At 47.0% G+C, this 18,134-nt stretch overlaps 1 long non-coding RNA gene across 2 annotated transcripts in view; it reads right to left on the reverse strand.

Moving 5' to 3' along the window:
• The window catches only part of LOC144611829 (uncharacterized), a 105,572-nt gene that overhangs the window by 62,521 nt on the left and 24,917 nt on the right, over positions 1–18,134 (reverse strand). The window contains exons 2-3 of one of the 2 annotated variants that reach the window (XR_013549586.1): positions 16,817–16,930; positions 3,927–4,129 (exon numbers count right to left, since the gene is read on the reverse strand). This is a non-coding gene — a long non-coding RNA (uncharacterized LOC144611829). Of the gene's footprint in view, positions 1–3,926; positions 4,130–16,816; positions 16,931–18,134 lie in introns of those variants that run through there. The other variant, XR_013549587.1, reaches the window with a different exon arrangement.

Consider the following 18,134-nt stretch of genomic DNA (forward strand, 5'->3'; position numbering starts at 1 on the left):
AGGCAGGAGAATGGGGTTTGGAGGGAGAGTTATATCGGCTATGATTGAATGGCGGAGTGGACTTGATGGGCCGAATGGTCTAATTCTGCTCCGATCACTTATGATCCCCTTCCTGTTTTGGTTCCACCTATCATCTGGGATAGACACAAAATGCCGGAGTGATCAACTACTCCACATCACGGAGGGAAGTATGTGTAGGAAACAACTGCAGCTGCTGGTTTAAATCAAAGATAGACGCAAAGGAAGGGAGGGGGGAGGGGAGAGGGAGGGAGGGGGGAGGATGGGATGGGAGGGGAGGAGGGAGGGGGAGGAGCAGAGGGGTGGAGGGAGGATAAGGGAGGTTGAGGGGGATGGTGTGCGCGGATGCGGGGAGGTGGAAGGGAGGGGGAGAGGGAGCGGGGAGGAGGGAGAGGGGATGAGGGAGAGGGGAGGAGGGAGAGGGAGAAGGGTGGGGAGGGAGGAGGAGAGAGGGAGGGGAAGGGTGGGGGAGGAGGAGGGGGAGATGGGAGGATGAGGGTGCAGGAGAGGTTTGGGCCCAACTTGGTGTAGTATGTTCTATATTCATTGATCAGGTTGGTGTTTGCGGATGACATTGACCGTGAGCTGAGCGGGCGTGATGATGTGTAACCTCTCCCTCTCTGCCCTGCTCCACAGTGAACCTGGTGGCGATGGTGATCCTGTCCCGGGGCAGGTGCGGCCTGTCCACCTGCACCACTCTCTACCTGGTTGCCATGGCAGCGGCAGACCTGTTGACCATCCTCACCCAGGTCATTTTGTTTCGCATCAACACTTATTACTTCCCTTGGAATTTCCTGCGCATCTTCCCCGTGTGCCGGGTGCTGTACGTTCTCCGGCACGTCGCCAGGGGCTGCTCTGTCTGGTTCACCGTCACCTTCACCTTTGATCGCTACGTGGCCATTTGCTGCCAGAAGCTGAAGACTAAATATTGCAGCAGGAAAAGCGCGGCGGTGGTTCTGACGGCAACGGGCGCCCTGGTCACCGCTAAGAATATTCCCAAGTACTTCATCCTGAAACCCTGGGTCATCATCGATGGCACTCCTTGGCTGTGCATCTTCAAGGTGGGCTATTTCTCCGAGCCTGAATGGGTGGGATTTGACTGGTTTGATTCCATTTCAACCCCGTTGCTTCCCTTCTGCTTAATCTTGATGTTCAACTTTCTGACGGTCAAGCACATTTTGGTCGCCAGTCGGGTGCGAAAGGCGCTGAGAGGCCCAAGCGGGGGAGACAAGGGTAGCGACCCCGAGATGGAGAGCCGCAGGAGGTCAATAATCTTGCTCTTCACCCTGTCCGGCAGCTTCATCCTCTTGTGGCTGTTCTACGTTATAGATTCCTTCTATTATTCCATAGCAGGGATCCCCACCAAAGAGTATAACGAAGCCCAATACATCTTCCGCTACATCAGTGTTATGCTGTTAAACTTAAACTGCTGCACCAACACATTTATCTACGCTGTGACGCAGTCCAACTTCAGAGAACAGGTAGTGAGCATGCTAAAGTATCCTGTAACCTCAATGATTCGATTATTTAGAAAATAAAACTGCTGAAGTCTTCCGTTCAGGTGCACAATTTATTGGGCCAGAAGACTCGGGAGGTCTCTGGAGGTCTACGTGTGTCAAACCGATTCCCCAGTTAATACAGGAGGCAGACAGCAGAGAAACAGGCCCTTCTGCCCATCTTGTACCATGATATCCCTGCTCTTATAATCTCTGCTCCTGTTATTGGCCAGCATCCTGCAAGTCCTGACACAACATTTTGGGTCAGGAATCTTCTTCAGGCATGTGTCTCCACCTACTTTTTAGGTACGCCAGAAAAATGTGGTGGCTAGACTGGGTGAGGCGGCCGATCTCGACCTCATCGGGACTTCCACGACGATCGGCGGGTCACATTTGCCCTCTGTGGCCGGGGCTCTGGAACTCCAGCCCACCCACAGCCGGCAGATCTGTTCCCATAGCTGACTTAAACACGGGTTTAAGGTGAAGGGGAAAGGATTTAATAGGAATCTGAGGGGTAACTTTTTCACACAAAGGGTGGCGGATGTATGGAACAAGCTGCCACGGGAGGTGTTTGAGGCTGGGACTATCCCAACGTTTAAGAAACAGATTGAAAAGACTGGGCTTGTATTCACTGGAGTTTAGAAGGATGAGGGGGGATCTTATAGAGACGTATAAAATTATAAAGGGTCTGGACAAGCTAGATGCTAGAAATATTCCCAATATTGGGGGAGTCCAGAACCAGGGGCCACACAGTCTAAGAATAAAGGGGAGGCCATTTAAAACTGAGGTGAGAAAGAACTTTTTCACCCAGAGAGTTGTTGAATTTGTGGAATTCTCTGCCACAGAGGGCAGGAGGCCAAATCACTGGAGAGAGAGTTAGATAGAGCTCTGGGAATCAAGGGAAATGGGGAGAAGTTGGGCACGGGTTATTGATTGTGGACGATCAGCCATGATGACAATGAATGGCGGTGCTGGGTCAAAGGGCCGAATGGCCTCCTCCTGCACCTATTTTCTCTGTTATGGATTGGAGAGGTTTGGAAGGATATGGACCAAATTTCCCCTCTGGCTGGTCAAAATGACAGAGCTTAGTTCAAAGCGTTTTAATTGTGCTTTATTCAATACCACTGCTGCTGAGAAGGCGATCAGAGCATTATATATACAGGGGCAATTCAATCCTATGCCAGAGAACCAAGTGTCAGCTCCATACAAAGATAGAAACCAAAAATATTAGTTTGTGCTTCATCTGACCTTTAAGACCAGCAGAGTTAAAAAAAACAGAATTTCTCACCATCCATTTTGATTCATTTTTATTCCTATTCCTTAACCATCAATGATTATACACACAACATTAACACACTGCTATATTGTAACAGACTTTAAGATAAATATGAAATTTGGATTTGCCAAGGCTGCTTGTAGTGTAGTTTTAGCCGACATTCGAACCCACCTCCCCCTGCTACCTATATAACCCTCAACTTGACAGCAATATCTATTTTGTGTCAAAGTTACCTATACATTTGTAAATTCACAGCAGCAAGCCATACCGTTTCGACTGTGGCATTGCAAAGATTAAGTCAAGACCCTGAAGAGTTTCGAAAGCCGCAGGGAGTCACCGACAGAATATCTACGAGGCCAAGTCTCTGGTTAAATCAACACAAGTTAAACTAGAGCAAAACAAAGATCATCAACGGTTTTGATATCGATAATTAACTGTCCGTGATGTGTCTCGTTACTGAGAATATTGGAGACTTCACATTGTTTGCACACGGAAGCACACGGTCTTTGGGGTGACAATGTATCATGGACATGGTACAGTGCAATATGAACAAGGTCCTAGTGTCTTTGACAGGGCAGGGTTTGCTCGTCCTAGGGCTTTCTATACGTATGTTACAGATAAGAGGGTGACCAGGGAGAAGGTAGGACCACTCAACGTTAAAGGAGGGAATTCCATGCTTGGAGTCGGAGGATGTATACAGATACAGATACAGAGATACAGCTTCGGCCCACTGGGTCCATGCCGCCCAGCGATCCCCGCACACTAACACTATTCTACACACACACTAGGGACAATTTTTACATTTGCCCAGCCAATTAACCTGCATACCTGTACATCTTTGGAGTGTGGGAGGAAACCGAAGATCTCGGAGAAAACCCACGCAGGTCATGGGGAGAACGTACAAACTCCGTCCAGACGGCGCCCCTAGTCAGGATCGAACCTGAGTCTCCGGCGCTGCATTCGATGTAAGGCAGCAACTCTACCGCTGCGCCACCGTGCCGTTTGTGAGGAGCTTAACCAGTATGTAATGGCAACTTTCAGACTTTTCTATTAAATTATTGTCCAAGTGCCATTATTACACAGGGAGTCGGAATGATCTGACCCAAACCCCATTAGAGCAGATATTCCAGTCGGTTTTCCAGTTTAATTAGTTGTTTATTGAAGTAGTTGTACAAACAAGTAGATGAACATACCGGGCTGTACTTATTTTGCATACAAGTCATAGCTGGCTGACCTGTCCCTGGTCTGGTCCCAGGACTCCAGGTCTTTTCCAGGTTTGTTCCACCTTGTTAATCTCACGACCGCCTCCAATTGTCCAAAATCATATTGCAAGATATATCTAGACAAAATAATAATGTATAATGTATAATCACTGTATAATGCCAACAGTTGCTAGCCTACACATAAATGGCTCCTACAGAGTATTTTGCATCTGTATTCAATGAGAAGAAGGACTTGAAGGACAGTGAGATCAGTGTGGAGAATACATATATACTACGGCAGCGTGAGATCGAGGAGATGGTGGTGAGGCTCTTGAAGAGCATTAAGGTGGATAGGTCTCCAGGGCCTGATGGAATCTATACTTGATAAACAAGAGTGCAAGGGTCAACATGAAAAAATCCTCCCCTCCAACCGCATCTCTGTCCATGTCTGTCTTATAGACAATAGACAATAGGTGCAGGAGTAGGCCATTCGGCCCTTTGAGCCAGCACCACCATTCAATGTGATCATCGCTGATCATTCTCAATCAGTACCCCGTTCCTGCCTTCTCCCCATACCCCCTGACTCCGCTATCCTTAAGAGCTCTATCTAGCTCTCTCTTGAATGCATTCAGAGAATTGGCCTCCACTGCCTTCTGAGGCAGAGAATTCCACAGATATGATGTCATAAGTTTAGTTTAGTGTAGTTTAGTTTAGTTTAGTTTAGATAGACAGTGCGGAAACAGGCCCTTCGGCCCACCGAGTCGATGCCGACCTGCTATCCCTGTCCACAAGCACTATCCTACACACACTCGGGACAATTTACAATATTTTACCAAAGCCAATTTACCGACAAACTTGTATGTTTTTGGAGTGTGGGAGGAAACCGGAGCCCCCGGAGAAAACCCACGCAGGTCACGGGGAGAACGTACAAACCCCGTACAGACAGCACCCGTGGTCAGGATCGAACCCGGGTCACAGGTGTATGTGGCAGCAACTCTACCGCTGCGCCACCTGGTGTTGATAAGCCAAAGGAGCAGACTTAGGCCATTCGGCCCATCAAGTCTGCTCCTCCATTCAATCACGGCTGATCTAACTTTCCTTCATTCTCCTGCCTTCTCCCAAAAACCTTTGACACCCTTTATAATCGAGAATCTATCAATCTTTGCTTTAAAAATACCCAATTACTTGGCCCCCACAGCCGTCTGTGGTTATCAATTCCACAGATTCACTCACCTGTGACTAAAGAAATTCCTCCTCATCTTTCTAAAGGTAAGTCCTTTTATTCTGAGAATATGCTTTCTGGTTCCGGACTCTTCCACCAGTGGAAACTTCCTCTCCACATCCATTCTATCCAGGCCTTTCACTATTCCGTAAGTTTCTATGAAGTCCCCCATAATTTTTTAATCTCCAGTGAGTACAGGCCCAGTTTGTCAAATGCACCTCGTACAATAATCCAGTCATCTGCAGGATTATTCTCAAAGGTCAACACGTAGACTTTAGACTGTAGAGATACTGCCCAGAAACAGGCCCATCAGCCCATCGAATCAATGCCGACCAGCGTCAACTGGGCACAGTGACACTAACCCACATTAGGGACGATTCACAATTTTACCGAAGCCAATTAGCCCATAAACGTGTATGTCTTTGGAGTGTGGGAGGAGACCAGAGAACCCGGGAAAAACCCATGCAGTCATTGGGGGAATGTACAAACTCCGTACAGACAGCACCCGTAGTCGGAATCGAACCCGGGTCTCAGGCGATGTGAGGCAGCAACTCTACCGCTGCGCCACTGTGCAGCCCTCAAATCCTAGTCTTGTTGTGATGATATCAAGAGATGAATAGACCCAGGCGCAGAAAAGGCACTGGAGTAAACTTACTGGAATCCGCAACTCTTCAATCCATTTGTCTCAACGCCCTCTGACTTATCCTATCTGGCCTTTGTCTAACTATCTTCCAGGGAGACACCCACCTCCCCTCCCCCCCCCCCCCCCTCTTCACCTGTGTCAATCTATTACCTGCCAGGCTCTCTCTCCCCCTCCTCTCTTCCAGCTTTCTCCCCCCCACTGCCCCACTACAATCAGTCTCAAGAAGGGTCTCGATCCAAAAGGTCCCCTTTCTACTTTCATATCCACGCGCCTGCCTAAATGTCTGTTCAACTATAATTGGACCCACCTCTACCATCCTCTTCTAGACTCTTGTTCCATATTACCTGTAGATTAGTGTAATGGTGTCATCATGTTTGCAGGCCGGTTGTGAAGTATCCGGACTATGTTTAACTTTCCTCCAGTTTCTCATCGATTGTTATACATGACGTGCTTAGTTTATGGGTCTGTATCGCTGTTGATACTTTAAGAGGGGGTCTCGACCCGAAACGTCACCCATTCCTTCTCTCCTGAGATGCTGCCTGACCTGCTGAGTTACTCCAGCATTTTGTGAATAAATACCTCCGATTTGTACTGGCATCTGCAGTTATTTTCTTACACTTTAAGAGGGGGGATATAGATTAGTGTAATGGATTCACTCATGTTACGCTTCATGATTTTGTAGTTACGCCCCATTAGCTTTTGAGTGACCACTGCTTGCGAGATTCGAGTTAGTGTAAGTGGAACGTGCAGGCGTGAGGTCGTGCTTGCTATGTAGTTAATAAAGTCTTTGGATCGTTATCCAGGTGTAAGGCTTCTGTTATTATACGGTCACCACGACAATACCAGCCATCCTCTGTGTGACAAAGTTGCCCCTCACAACCCCTTCATATGTTTCCAATCTCATGTTACACCTCTGCCCTCTGGTTGTGGACTCCACTACCCTGGGAAAGACACTGTGACCATTCACCTTATCGAAGCCCCTCATCATTTTACACACCTGTTCAAGGTCACCAAAGGCAAGTCCAGTATTGACATATGAGAAGTATTGCACCATATGCTAGTTCGGAAATAACTGAGACCCAAGTTTTGGAAGACAGAAAAGCTAGAATTGACTATGATCATATGAAATACAAATGGCCTAGAGAATGTCCTTTTCCATTAAGTGTTCACTTGGCTACGCTGAAAATTCGAGGTGCAACACCTGTCCCTTTACCTCCCCCCTCAACTCCATCCAAGGACCCAAAGAGTCTTTCCAGGTGAGACAGAGGTTCACCTGCACCTCCTCCAACCTCATCTATTGTATCCGCTGTTCCAGATGTCAACTTGTCTACAACGGCGAGACCAAACGCAGGCACGGCGATCGTTTCGCTCAACACCTTCGCTCAGTCCACCTTAACCAACCTGATCTCCCGGTGGCTCAGCACTTCAACTCCACCTCCCACTCCCAGTCTGACCTTTCTGTCATGGGCCTCTTCCAGTGTCATAGTGAGGCCCACCGGAAATTGGAGGAACAGCACCTCATATTTCGTTCGGGCAACTTACACCCCAGCGGTATGCACATTGACTTCTCTAAATTTAAATAGCTCCTCTGTCCCTCTCTTCCCCTCCCCTTCCTAGTTCTCCCACTGTCTTCCTGTCTCCAACTACATCCTTTCTTTTCTCCTGCCTCCCCCCCGACATCAGTCTGAAGAAGGGTCTCGACCCGAAACGTCACTCATTCCTTGTCTCCAGAGATGCTGCCTGACCCGCTGAGTTACTCCAGCATTTTGTGATACCTTCTGCAGACAGTGGTCATTATCAAATCCACACCTGACTCCTGAAGAGTGTTTCTGATCTGTCGGACAGGTGTTTGGGGATTTTTCTTTATTATAGAGAGAATTCTTCTGTCATCGGCTGTGGTGGTCTTCCTTGGTCTGCCAGTCCCTTTGCAATTAGTAAGCTCACCAGTGGTCTCTTTCTTCTTAATGATGTTCCAAACAGGTGATTTTGGTAAGCCTAAGGGTTTGGCTGATATCTCTAACAGTTTTATTCTTGTTTCTCAATCTCATAATGGCTTCTTTGACTTTCATTGGCACAACTTTGGTCCTCATGTTGATAAACAGCAATAAAAGTTTCCAAAGGTGATGTGTAAAATGTAAAAAATGTAAAATGTAAAAATTGTCCCTAGTGGGTGTAGGATAGTGTTAATGTGCGGGGATCGCTGGGCAGCACGGACTTGGTGGGCCGAAAAGGCCTGTTTCCGGCTGTATATATATGATATATGATATATAATATATGAAATACTAGAGGAAAGACTAGGTGCTGAGAGCTCTCTTGTACCTGCACGAAGTAAGCATTTAAACACACCTGAGCAATTACAAACACCTGTGAAGCCATGTGTCCCAAACATTATGGTGCCCTGAAATGGGGGGACTATGTATAAACACAGCTGTAATTTATACATGGTGAAACCAAAATGTATAAAAACACCCTTTAATAAAATCTGACAATGTGCACTTTAACCACATGTGATTTTTTTTTCTATTACAAATCTCAAATTGTGGAGTACAGAGGCAAATAAATAAATGATGGGTCTTTGTCCCAAACATTATGGAGGGCACTGTACATCTAATCCTCTCTTGGATACATGACTCTGATATGGATTTTAGGTAGCAGTCTGAGGAAGGGTCTCGACCGACCAGAAACGTCGCCCATTCCATCTATCCTGAGATGCTGTCTGACCTGCTGAGTTACTGCAGCATTTTGTGAATAAATACCTTTGATTTGTACCAGCATCTGCAGTTATTTTCTTATACTACCTGGATTTTAGGTAACGTCATTTCAACCCCTTATCTCATATTCCAGGTATTACTTTTTACCCACCCCTCTGCTAATTTCAGATTTAATTTGAACTTTCTAATTTGCACAAGAGGGATTTAACTTGCATGTTGCGATCTGTTCATGTATATATTTCTTTGATGAATGATTTAGGCAGTGTTGCAATCTCGATACCTCCTGGGAGATCGGCAGTGTATAAATGAAACGCTCGGGGAAGATGTGAACTACCGGCGGTCGACATGCATATCCCAGTTCAGTTCGTGGCGAAGGTCTGGTATACAGTCATTGCTTTTATTGGTGTGCCTGGTAAGTGTCATCTCAGTGAGTCTGTGGATGTGAGCACAGCCGTGGTGGGATTTAAAAGAATTTATTTTGTCTGAACTTTACATCGATCGGGCAGGTTTGGAGGGATATGGACTAAAATGTAGATGGATGAGGGGGGATCCTACAGAAACATATAAAATTCATTAGGGATTGGACAGGCGAGATGCAGGAAACATGTTCCCCATGTTGGGGGAGTCCAGAACCAAGGAGCCACAGTGCAAGAATAAAGGGTAGGCCATTTAGGACTGAGATGAGGAAAAAATGTTTCAGCCAGAGAGTTGTGAATCTGTGGAATTCTCTGCCACAGAAGGCAGTGGAGGCCAATTCACTGGATGTTTTCACAAGAGAGTTAGATTTAGCTCTTAGGGCTAACGGAATCGAGGGATATGGGGAACAAGCAGGAATGGGGTTCTGATTTTGGATGATCAGCCGTGATCATATTGAATGGCGGTGCTGGCTCCAAGGGCCAAATAGCTTCCTCTTGCACCTATTTTCTATGTTTCATAGTCTAAACGCAGGCAGGTGGGACTAGTGTAGCTGAGAGATGTTGGCCGGTGTGGGCAAGTTGGGCAGAAAGGGGAAAGGAGATTCACATTAGGCAGGAAATGGTGTTGGATAGACTGATTTGACTGAAGGCTGATAAATCCCCAGGGCCTGATGGTCTGCATCCCAGAGTACTTAAGGAGGTGGCGCTAGAAATTGTGGATGCATTGTTGATCATTTTCCAATGTTCTACAGATTCAGGGTCAGTTTCTGCGGATTGGAGGGTAGCTAATGTTATCCCACTTTTTAAGAAAGGAGGGAGAGAGAAAACGGGAAATTATAGACCAGTTAGTCTGACATCAGTGGTGGGGAAGATGCTGGAGTCAATTATAAAAGACGAAATTGCGGAGCATTTGGATAGCAATAACAGGATCGTTCCGAGCCAGCATGGATTTACGAAGGGGAAATCATGCTTGACTAATCTACTGGAATGTTTTGAGGATGTAACTAGGAAAATTGACAGGGGAGAGCCGGTGGATATGGTGTACCTCGACTTTCAGAAAGCCTTTGACAAGGTCCCACATAGGAGATTAGTGGGCAAAATTAGAGCACATGGTATTGGAGGTAGGGTACTGACATGGATAGAAAATTGGTTGACAGACAGAAAGCAAAGAATGGGGGTAAATGGGTCCCTTTCAGAATGGCAGGCAGTGACTAGTGGGGTACCGCAAGGCTCGGTGCTGGGACCGCAGCTATTTATAATATACATTAATGACTTGGATGAAGGGATTATAAGTAACAGCAAATTTGCAGATGATACAAAGCTGGGTGGTAGTGTGAACTGTGAGGAAGATGCTATGAGGTTGTAGGGTGCTAAGAGGTTGGACAGGTTGTGTGAGTCGCCGAATGCATGGCAGATGCAGTTTAATGTGGATAAGTGTGAGGTTATCCACTTTGGTGGTAAGAGTAAGAAGGCAGATTATTATCTGAATGGTGTCAAGTTAGGAACAGGGGACGTACAACGAGCTCAGGGTTTCCAAGTGCATCAGTCACTGAAAGGAAGCATGCAGGTACAGCAGGCAGTGAAGAAAGCCAATGGAATGTTGGCCTTCATAACAAGAGGAGTTGAGTATAGGAGCAAAGAGGTCCTTCTGCAGTTGTATAGGGCCCTAGTGAGACCGCAACTAGAATACTGTGTGCAGTTTTGGTCTCCAAATTTGCGGAAGGATATTCTTGCTATTGAGGGCGTGCAGCGTAGGTTTATTAGGTTAATTCCCGGAATGGCGGGACTGTCCTATGTTGAAAGACTGGAGCGGCTAGGCTTGTATGCACTGGAATTTAGAAGGATGAGAGGGGATCTTATCGAAACATGGAAGATTATTAAGGGGTTGGACACCTTAGAGCCAGGAAACATGTTCCCAATGTTGGGGGAGTCCAGAACCAAGGGCCACAGTTTAAGAGTATGGGGTAGGCCATTTAGAACGGAGATGAGGAAAAACTTTTCCAGTCAGAGAGTTGTAAATCTGGAATTCACTGCCTCAGAAGGCAGTGGAGGCCAAGTCTCCGGATGCATTCAAGAGAGAACTAGATAGAGCTCTTAAGGATAGCGGAGTCAGGCGGTATGGGGAGAAGGCAGGAACGGGGTACTGATTGAGAATGATCAGCCATGATCACATTGAATGGTGGTACTGGCTCGAAAGGCCGAATGGCCTACTCCTGCACCTATTGTCTATTGTTTCCACACTGTATCACGCTATGACTCTATGAAGATCGACACAAAGTGCTGGAGTAACTCAGCGGGACAGGCAGCATCTCTGGAGGGAAGGATTAGCAACAGTATAGCGTTCCTTCTCTCCTGAGGTGCTGCCTGTCCCGCTGAGTTACTCCAGCATTTTGTGTCTATCTTTGGTGTAAACCAGCATCTGCAGTTCCGTCCTACACATTTCTGTTAACTGAAGACCTGCTGACCATTGTATTGGTCAGTAATTAGGGAATCAGTATGTTACACTGGAAAGTTCAATGATTCAATAATACTTTATTGTCACATGTATCACAGTGAAATTCTTTGCTTTTGCATATAATGTGGTAAACTCATACGGCAGACCTCACCTGGGCAGTACACAAGGACACGGGTTCAATCCTGACTCCAGGCACTGTCCGTACGGAGTTTGTACGTTCTCCCCGTGACCTGCGTGGGTTTTCTCTGAGATCTTCGGTTTCCTCCCACACTCCAAAGACGTGCAGGTTTGTAGTTGATTGGCTTGGTGGAATCGTAAATTGTCCCTCGTTGTTCTGGTGCCGACAATGTTTTAAAAAGTTTCTCACACAATCCTGAAGTTTTTGAATTAGTGATGATGTTCATAATGTATCTGTACACTGTAGATGGTTCGATTGTAATCATGTTTTGTCTTTCTGCTGACTGGCTGGCACGCAACAAAAGCTTTTCACTGTACCTCGGTGCACGTGACAATAAACTAAACTGAAACTGAACTGAATGTGGTTGTAATATGGATTTTAAATCAAGTTTGTTTTAAAACAGATGACATCATTCAGATAGTGAAAGGCTTGCATAGAGTGGATGAGGAGAGGATGTTTCCACTGGTGGGAGAGTCTAAGACGAGAGGCCACAGCCTCAGAATTAAAGGACGTTCCTTTAGGAAGGGGATGAGGAGGAATTTCTTTCGTCAGAGGGTGGTGAATCTGTGGAATTCATTGCCGCAGAAGGCTGTGGAGGCCAAGTCTGGATATTTTTGAGGCAGAGATAAATTCTTGATTAGTGCGGGTGCCAGGGGTTATGGGGAGAAGGCAGGAGAATGGGGTTTGGAGAGAGAGATAGATCGGCCATGATTGAATGGCGGAGTGGACTTGATGGGCCGAATGGTCTAATTCTGCTCCTATCACTTATGATCTCCTTCCTGTTTTGGTTCCACCTATCGTCGGGGATAGACACAAAATGCCGGTGTGATCAACTTCACATCACGGAGGGAAGTATCATGTGTAGGAAACAACTGCAGCTGTTGGTTTAAATCAAAGATAGACGCAAAGGGAGGGAGGGGGGAGGGGAGGAGGAAGGGAGAGGCGGGGAGGGGGAGGGGGAGGGAGGAAGGATTAGGGAGGTTGAGGGGGATGGGATGGGGCGGATGGGGGGAGGTGGAAGGGTGGGGGGAGGGAGTGGGGGAGGAGGGTGGGAGGATGGGAAGGGAGGGAGGGGGAGGAGGGAGGTTGAGGAGAATGGGGTGGCCGGATGCGGGGAGATGGAAGGGAGGGGGGAAAGGGGGAGGAGGGAGAAGAAGAAGGGTGGGGAGGGAGGAGGAGAGAGGGAGGGGAAGGGTGGGGGAGGAGGAGGGGGAGATGGGAGGATGAGGGTGCAGGAGAGGTTTGGGCCCAACTTGGTGTAGTATGTTCTATATTCATTGATCAGGTTGGTGTCTGCGGATGACATTGACCGTGAGCTGAGCGGGCGTGATGATGTGTAACCTCTCCCTCTCTGCCCTGCTCCACAGTGAACCTGGTGGCGATGGTGATCCTGTCCCGGGGCAGGTGCGGCCTGTCCACCTGCACCACTCTCTACCTGGTTGCCATGGCAGCAGCAGACCTGTTGACCATCCTCACCCAGGTCATTTTGTTTCGCATCAACATCTATTACTTCCCCTGGAATTTCCTGCGCATCCTCCCCTTGTGCCGGGTGCTGTACGTCCTCCGGCACGTCGCCAGGGGCTGCTCTGTCTGGTTCACCGTCACCTTCACCTTTGATCGCTACGTGGCCATTTGCTGCCAGAAGCTGAAGACTAAATATTGCAGCAGGAAAAGCGCGGCGGTGGTTCTGACGGCAACGGGCGCCCTGGTCACCGCTAAGAATATTCCCAAGTACTTCATCCTGAAACCCTGGGTCATCATCGATGGCACTCCTTGGCTTTGCATCTTCAAGGCGGGCTATTTCTCCGAGCCTGAATGGGTGGGATTTGACTGGTTTGATTCCATTTCAACCCCGTTGCTTCCCTTCTGCTTAATCTTGATGTTCAACTTTCTGACGGTCAAACACATTTTGGTCGCCAGTCGGGTGCGAAAGGTGCTGAGAGGCCAAAGCAGGGGAGACAAGGGTAACGACCCCGAGATGGAGAGCCGCAGGAGGTCAATAATCTTGCTCTTCACCCTGTCCGGCAGCTTCATCCTCTTGTGGCTGTTCTACGTTATAGATTCCTTCTATTATTCCATTGCAGGGATATCAACCAGTGAGTATAACGAAGCCCAATACATCTTCCGCTACATCAGTGTTATGCTGTTAAACTTAAACTGCTGCACCAACACATTTATCTACGCTGTGACTCAGTCCAACTTCAGAGAACAGGTAGTGAGCATGCTAAAGTATCCTGTAACCTCAATGATTCGATTATTTAGAAAATAAAACTGCTGAAGTCTTCCGTTCAGGTGCACAATTTATTGGGCCAGAAGACTCGGGTCCCGATTCCCCAGTTAATACAGGAGGCAGACAGCAGAGAAACAGGCCCTTCTGCCCATCTTGTACCATGATATCCCTGCTCTTATAATCTCTGCTCCTGTTATTGGCCAGCATCCTGCAAGTCCTGACACAACATTTTGGGTCAGGAATCTTCTTCAGGCATGTGTCTCCACCAACATTTTAGGTACGCCAGAAAAATGTGGTGGCTAGACTGGGTGAGGCGGCCGATCTCGACCTCATCGGGACTTCCACGATGATCGGCGAGTCACATTTGCCCTCTGTGGCCGGGCTCTGGAACTCCAGCCCTGCCAAACCCGGCAGATCTGTTCCCATAGCTGACTTAAACACGGTTTTAAGGTGAAGGGGAAAAGATTTAATAGGAATCTGAGGGGTAATTCTTTCACACAAAGGGTGGCGGGTGTGTGGAACAAGCTGCCACAGGAGGTGGTTGAGGCTGGGACTATCCCAACTTTTAAGAAACAGTTAGATTGAAAAGACTGGGCTTGTATTCACTGGAGTTTAGAAGGATGAGGGGGGATCTTATAGAGACGTAAAAAATTATAAAGGGACTGGACAAGCTAGATGCAGGAACAATATTCCCAATGTTGGGGGGGGGGGGTCCAGAACCAGGGGCCACAGTCTTAGAATAAAGGGGAGGCCATTTAAAACTGAGGTGAGAAGGAACTTTTTCACCCAGAGAGTTGTTGAATTTGTGGAATTCTCTGCCACAGAGGGCATTGGAGGCCAAATCACTGGATGAATTTAAGAGAGAGTTAGATAGAGCTCTGGGAATCAAAGGAAATGGGGAGAAGTTGGGCACGGGTTACTGATTGTGGACGATCAGCCATGATGACAATGAATGGCGGTGCTGGGTCAAAGGGCCAAATGGCCTCCTCCTGCACCTATTTTCTATGTTATGGATAGGAGAGCCTTGGATGGATATGGACCAAATTTCCCCGCTGGCTGGTCAAAATGACAGAGCTTAGTTCAAAGCATTTTAATTGTGCTTTATTCAATGCCACTGCTGCTGAGAAGGCGATCAGAGCATTATATATACAGGGGCAATTCAATCCTATGCCAGAGAACCAAGTGTCAGCTCCATGCAAAGATAGAAACCAAAAACATTAGTTTGTGCTTCATCTGACATTTAAAACCAGCAGATTTCGAAAATACACAATTTCTCACCAACAATTTTGATTTATTTTTATTCCTATTCCTTAACCATCAATGATTATACACACAACATTAACACACTGCTATATTGTAACAGACTTTAAGATAAGTATGACATTTGGATTTGCCAAGGCTGCTTGTAGTATACTTTTAACCGACATTCAAACCCACCTCCCCCTGCTACCTATATAACCCTCAACTTGACAGCAATATCTATTTTGTGTCAAAGTTACCTATACATTTGTAAATTCACAGCAGCAAGCCACACCGTTTCGACTGTGGCATTGTAAAGATTAAGTCAAGACCCTGAAGAGTTTCGAAAGCCGCAGGGAGTCACCGACAGAATATCTACGAGGCCAAGTCTCTGGTTAAATCAACACAAGTTAAACTAGAGCAAAACAAAGATCACCAACGGTTTTGATATCGATAATTAACTGTCCGTGATGTGTCTCGTTACGGAGAATATTGGAGACTTCACATTGTTTACACAAGGAAGCACACGGTCTGTGGGGTGACAATGTATCATGGACATGGTACAGTGCAATATGAACAAGGTCCTAGTGTCTTTGTCAGGGCAGGGTTTGCTCGTCCCAGGTACAGCTGCCAGGAGCGGCTACTGGAACTGTTTGCAACTTTTTGGGACCTTTCCCAGATTCTCTCTGGATTAAGTAATTAATCTCCACTGCTAGGGGTCACCTCTGGAAAGGAAAACGGCTCAAGGCATTAACACCAGCAATTGCACTTGCTGAACATGGCTTTAATGGTGCTCCATTCAACACAACGGAGTTGTGAAGCTGTGGAATTCTCTGCCACATCCTCTTGTGGCTGTTCTACGTTATAGATTCCTTCTTTAATTCCATTGCAGGGATACCCACCAGTGAGTATAACGACGCCCAATACATCTTCCGCTACATTAGCGTTATGCTGTTGCACTTAAACTGCTGCACCAACACATTTATCTACGCTGTGACTCAGTCCAACTTCAGAGAACAGGTTGTGAGCATGGTGCAGTATCCTGTAACTTCAATGATTCGATTGATTACAAAAATAAATAGTTGAACTATTCCCAGGGCTTTCTATACATATGTTACAGATAAGAGGGTGACCAGGGAGAAGGTAGGACCACTCAACGTTAAAGGAGGGAATTCCATGCTTGGAGTCGGAGGATGTATACAGATACAGATACAGATACACAGCGCGGAAACAGGCCCTTCGGCCCACTGGGTCCATCCTGCCCGGCGATCCCCGCACACTAACACACACTAGGGACAATTTTTACATTTTCCCAGCCAATTAACCTACATACCTGTACATCTTTGGAGTGTGGGAGGAAACCAAAGATCTCGGAGAAAACCCACGCAGGTCACGGGGTGAACGTACAAACTCCGTACAGACGGCGCCCCTAGTCAGGATTGAACCTGAGTCTCCGGCGCTGCATTCGCTGTAAGGCAGCAACTCTACCGCTGCGCCACCGTGCCGTTTGTGAGGAGCTTAACCAGTATGTAATGGCAACTTTCAGAATTTTCTATTAAATTATTGTCTAAGTGCCATTACTACACAGGGAGTCGGAATGATCTTACGCAAACCCCATTAGAGCAGATATTCCAGTCGGGTTTCCAGTTTAATTAGTTGTTTATTGAAGTAGTTGTACAAACAAGGAGATGAACATACCGGGCTGTACTTATTTTGCATACAAGTCATACCTGGCTGACCTGTCCCTGGTCTGGTTCCATGACTCCAGGTCTTTTCCAGGTTTGTTCCACCCTGTTCATCTCACGACCACCCCCAAGTGTCCAAAATAATATTGCAAGATATATCTAGACAAAATAATAATGTATAATGTATAATCACTGTATAATGCCAACAGTTGCTAGCCAAAACATAAATGGCTCCTACAGTATTTTGCATCTGTATTCAATGAGAAGAAGGACTTGAAGGACAGTGAGATCAGTGTGGAGAATACACATATACTACAGCAGCGTGAGATCGAGGAGATGGTGGTGAGGCTCTTGAAGAGCATTAAGGTGGATAGGTCTCCAGGGCCTGATGGAATCTATACTTGATGTGCAAGGGTCAACATGAAAAAATCCTCCCCTCCAACCGCATCTCTGTCCATGTCTGTCTCAGTCTTATAGACAACTAGCACAAGTATGCCCGTTGGGCCCGTCCTCGTAGGGTTTCCATTGTAACCGGGAGGGGAGTGGGGGGGAGGGAAGGGGGAGGGAGGGAGGGGAGGGGGGAAGATCGAGATTGTCGATTAAGGCGGTGCAAAAACCGTGGCGCTATGGTTTACAGTTTTGCCGAAATCACTGTTACTTATAAACAAACATAGAAATATATATAACACAAGATCTGAGTTTTAATAGTATACTAGACAAAGTGGGCCCGTTGGGCCCATTCCCCACTCCTCCATTCTCTCGTCCCCCATCCCCACTCTTACCCGTTGGGCCCGTCCTCCTGATCTGTGTATGTCAAGTGACCACTATATTTCCTAATCAGATGTGCAGCACTTTGGTCAACGTGGGTTGTTTTTAAATGTGCTATACAAATATAATTGACTTGACTTGACTTGACTTGACTTGACTTGCAATAACAAAAAACAGCACTTTAAAACAATCCTGGAAACTTTTCGAAACAATGTTGGAAACAATGTAGCCGTCACAAGCTGAAGACCAAATCTGCACTGCAGCGCCCCCCTGAAAAGGGGGGGGGGGGCAGCGCTTTAAAACCTCTGTAACTTAAAAATCACGTGACCAAAGTAAATGAAAATATCACGGCCGAGCGAGCGCGAGATTGGCGATTGAGTCGGTGTGAAAACCGTCGCGCTGCGGTCCGCCTTTTTTCCGCAATCGATGTTACGTACGGTTCAGGTCATTCTCAAAAATATACACAAGATCTGAGTTTTAATAGTATATAGACTAGAACAAGTGTGCCCGTTGAAAGCGGGCCCGTTGGGCCCGTCCCCACACCCCCCATTGTCTCCTCCCCCAGCCCCACTCTTACTCTCCAAGTGTGCCCGTT

Source organism: Rhinoraja longicauda, chromosome 41, assembly GCF_053455715.1.
Source record: "Rhinoraja longicauda isolate Sanriku21f chromosome 41, sRhiLon1.1, whole genome shotgun sequence".
Lineage (NCBI taxonomy): Eukaryota > Metazoa > Chordata > Chondrichthyes > Rajiformes > Arhynchobatidae > Rhinoraja > Rhinoraja longicauda.